Genomic DNA, 4532 nt, shown 5'->3' with positions numbered 1-4532 from the left:
ACTTTTTGGAGTCACAAGAAGCTCTCTCTTATTCTTCGATGGAAGAGGGGAACCATCATTAGCGGTCTCCTACTGCAACCAAGGCAGAATAACACCATCCATTTCAATAGGAAGAGAATTAGATCCTGCTGTATTATAAATTGTTTCTGTTTCCCTAAAATGTGACACTGCATCTCTAGTCTTTGTTACTCCTAAAGTCAAACTTGCATCACTCCTTTCTCCATCAAATAAAGAAATTTTAATATCTTCAACATTTGAAATGAAGTCCTCACAATATTTCTCTACTTCTTCAGTCAATCGTTTAGACACCTTATTTCTGTCATTACTCCTCTAGCAAATTGCAGAAGCATTGAAGTTAATAGAACACTTTATCATCACTACTCTCAACAAGGACTAAAGACAGATCCTGCAGTTTACACATGGAGATTGAGAACCATACCTTTCAGGCCCGGGATGGTTTATCCACAATTGTAGAGCTCTTTGAATTAGGAAGCAATTCTGTTACAATTTAGATAGTTCCCTACCACGTTGCTCCTCCAAAACTATCTCAGCTAAGAGATCTTGTTTATGCCTTTCTGACTGGAAAATTTGTGGAAACTCAACATTTCACTACTTCAAGTCCTTAAAAAGCACAGAATAACAACATATCTTTCAAAGTTTGCTCATCTGTCAATTGCTTCAATATTCTGGAAACTCACATAAAACTGTCAATAACAAACTATCCCTCATTCAACTTTGTTTCACAAGATGGTGCTTCAATGGTGATCTAAAATTTATTATGTTATGTTTGTTATCATCATTTCATGAAAAGCAATGTTGGCAATATATTATGTTTAAAGTCATTTGTCAAAAACATATCTCTAACACAACACTATACAATTGTGATCATGTATCAAAAATTTACAATTAGAAAAACTAATTTATTTTTCCATCATCCAATAAAAAGAGAGTTTTTATCTGTTCAAGTGTGCTAGACTTATAGTCAAATAAGCAATTTTACGGCATTAGCTTTTTCAGACGCTATTAATTTAAGAAGTTAGTGCTCAAATCAGTGGCATGGCATAATGATAATACCTATAATAATGGATAGAACATTAACGTAGCAATAATATAGTAGTAGTAGTATTATATAATAATTAAATAACAAGAACACAATATTATGTGATGTTACTATATTGTATATATTAATTAACTAACAGTTATTATAAAGAAATAAATAGACTTTGTTATGCATGACGATGTTGGTGTTTCCCCTAAACCCAAGACTTTTTTTTCTTTTCTTTTTTTTTTTTTTGAGTGAATAATTCATAAATTAAAACAGAAAAAAATACAAGATTACAAGGGGGCATGCCCCAAGCCCAAACATGACAAAACAACCCAGCAAAAAAAATAAATAAAAATGACAAAACCAACAGAAGAAAATAAAACCAACTAAAACCCAACAAACAAAACAACCCCTACAAAAATGGCCACAGTACATGTGAGGCAATAGCTGCAGAAACAACGATACACACTCACAAACAACACCTAGACAGTTGCTAAACAGCCAGCAAACAGAGCTAGCAGCAGCAAGGCAGAATCAACAGCAGCAAGGCAGAGACACACTCACACACGGCACCTGGGCAGCTACTCATAGAAGCTAAACTAAAGCATACACATCACAATCCTGTAGAATTTATAGACAGTAACAGCAGGCAGACACGACACCTGGACAGTAACAACTCCATTCTTTATAAAGAAACAGAGCATTACAACCACCTACAATACTTGTGTTTACTCTTTTCTGCTAAAAACAGTGTAGTTATTTAAATAAAAAATAAGAAAAAAATGATAATGACTAGTATTGTTTACTCCGTCTGCTAGAATTATAATTTCACCCATGTATTAATTAAAAGTAAAAACTAATTAATGCCTAAGATAAAAACTTGCTCATAGATGACATTTCATCTTTAAAAATCTTTATAGATGAGCATTTCATCTTTAAAAACAAATAAATATTAGCATTTCATGCAATAGTTAAAGAATTAAATATTATCTTTTATTTTATTTTTATTAAAGTATTTAAATAGGATAAACAGTATATAAACTTTATAAATGGAACCATTTAAGTGTAGCGAGATAAAATGCAAAATGGCCAAGACTATGTAAGGAATATTTAGTTATTTGAAAAAAAATAAAAATAAATGGGTAATTCCACGAGTTAAATAAACTGTGGCCAAACATTAAATATTAAGAGGTCACATATATATGATTTCAAAAAATATGCATGGCAACAAGTAGCAACAAAAGTAGCAAAACAACTGTAAGCATTAGGAAGTAACAAAACAAAAGCTAAATTATCCATACAAACATTATAATTCATCAAAATTAAAGACAAACTCAGTCTCCAATTTGTCATCATTATAATTGATCAAAATGAAGGGTAAACTCTTAGTTTCTTAGAAGTACAGAGAGAGACATACTTGGACAGTTTGTCGATGAGGTCTCACATTCTCAGTTCCACAAGAACCTCCTCTAGGACTGGTCCTTGATTCGTCAACAACATTAACAAATACAATTGGAAGGCTGTTACCTTGAAGTTTTTAAATGATAATTTTTTCAAACTTGGCAAGCAACACCAAATTTCTTTCCATTGTAACTCCTGTGAGAGTGTCTCCTGACAATTGAAACAAAAATTCACTTGAAACCAGCTAAAATTTAAGAAGCAACAATTCGGAAGAGGCTAGAATGGTTGTCTAGATACTCACATATTGACCTGTTGCATCATGATCCATGATCAACGTCTGAAGGTTTGGACATCGTTTAAAAAATATAGCAAGACCCACCAGGTCAGTTTCAATATAGTTTGTTAGAAATCATAATCATAAAGGTCCCTATCCAAAAATGCATACCACAATTTTTTTTTTTTTTTAAAGATTCTATCGAAGCAACACTTATACAGCCAATATACAACACAATTGCTTCTCAAATCTAAACGAAATCGCTTGTCACTTCAGCAGCATATTGTGCCTTATATTGAAAACCCCTCCCATTTCTTATGCATCTTCTAACCTCTAACTTCATATTTTAGACGTTCAAAATTGAATGTTTAATTTTGAACTTCTAATCAGCAGCATTTACAAGTTAAACCTGAGATCATCAGCTAAACAGTTTGGGCAAATGCAGTGTCCTCTTAGATTTATAATACAAAATTAAAACTTTTAAATCAATTCAAGGTTAAAAGGGCAGTTAGGATTACCAGGAGAGCGAAAAGTAGAACAACCAATCCGAACAAATAGCATGCTTAATCTGCAATTAAAATTTGACAAAATTTAGAGCCCTAGCAACAACTTCATGCACATGAACTGTAAGACTAATCAATTGAAGGTTTTTCACTTTGACATTTTATCAAACACTTGGTGAATATACTATATAACCCAATTTCAACATAACCCATTTCCCTGAACCACCCATCAATGAAAATCTCTTTTTTAGCATATCAAATTCTCATTAAAAAAAATTAACATCAATCAATTAAGCCCTAAAAGAACAAAAAAAAGTTGACATAAAGGCAGAGCGAGAGAGATCAGAAATAGATGGAGAGAGAGAGAGAGAGAGAGAGAGAGAGAGAGAGAGAGAGACGCGCACACACAAACCAGAAACACACATACCAGAAAGACAGAGCAAGAGAGATCAGAAATAGAAGCCCATGACTTATCAGGAGCCACATTGTCTACAGTTGAAACCACATTCAACTCAGGATTCAGGGCCAGAGGATTTTGGCCTCTGCCTCCCCTTCCTCCACGACCACCTGACCCAGATCGACCTCCAATAGGTGTGTAAACCTTCGAATCAGCCATACCACCACCAACTCCATGAGAATGGACACTCCCAGCCATCGGAAGGGGATCAAGCTTCGATACCAGATTTCTCACCCTAGCAAGAAAGAGGCTGTCTGGGATATACTTATTCGCGATCTACAACAGCTTCCTCACTCCCCTCCATTTCTACGTTGTCTGACCACCGAGATTGGAGAAGATTTAGGGCAGAAGCTGTTAGGGTTGAAGTTTCCTCTTGGATAAGATCACATGGGATCAGATCCTCCCGATCCACACCAGACATGGAAGCCTTCATACGATTAAGCTCCTCTCTTAACTCCTCAAAGGGCTTCGACTGAGTAACTCGCCGAAACGGATCCCCCTATGCAACCTCCACCGAAGCTAACCCCAACGATGCAACCCCTTTCTCTCTTTCATTCATCGCCATAATATCACTCGTCAACCCTTCCATAGATTCCACAAAGGAAGAAGGGCTCAAATCGGCCTCACACACACAAAGGCTGCTCACTGGTTCTAAATTTTTTTAATTTTTTTTTCCTGTTTCCCAGGAACAAAACGACCAAAATTTTCAAATTTTGATTGGCGACCAAATTTTTTTTGTCGCCAACATAACCCATTTCCCCCCTCTATGTTTCAAATTTCCCTCCACAAACTTTTGGCGACCAAAAGATCAAATTAGTCGCAGAAAAAGTACCTACGCCGACAAACTTTTTT

At 35.2% G+C, this 4532-nt stretch overlaps 1 long non-coding RNA gene across 2 annotated transcripts; it reads right to left on the bottom strand.

Annotated features, from left to right (window-relative positions):
* Positions 1–4313, bottom strand: LOC114281390 (uncharacterized). Of its 2 annotated transcripts, XR_014357958.1 has the most exons (6): positions 3636–4313; positions 3239–3288; positions 2748–2783; positions 2463–2656; positions 440–621; positions 1–72 (listed from the first exon to the last, which is right to left on the bottom strand). It is a non-coding gene; the product is annotated as an uncharacterized LOC114281390 (long non-coding RNA). The 2 variants fall into 2 exon arrangements; XR_014357957.1 differs by lacking the exon at positions 1–72 and having other exon boundaries at positions 276–621.
* Positions 4314–4532: the final 219 nt, after the last annotated feature.

Source organism: Camellia sinensis, unplaced genomic scaffold, assembly GCF_055761805.1.
Source record: "Camellia sinensis isolate YWXY unplaced genomic scaffold, ASM5576180v1 Unanchor12, whole genome shotgun sequence".
Taxonomy (NCBI): Eukaryota; Viridiplantae; Streptophyta; class Magnoliopsida; order Ericales; family Theaceae; genus Camellia; species Camellia sinensis.
This window is presented reverse-complemented; position numbering and strand designations above follow the sequence as displayed.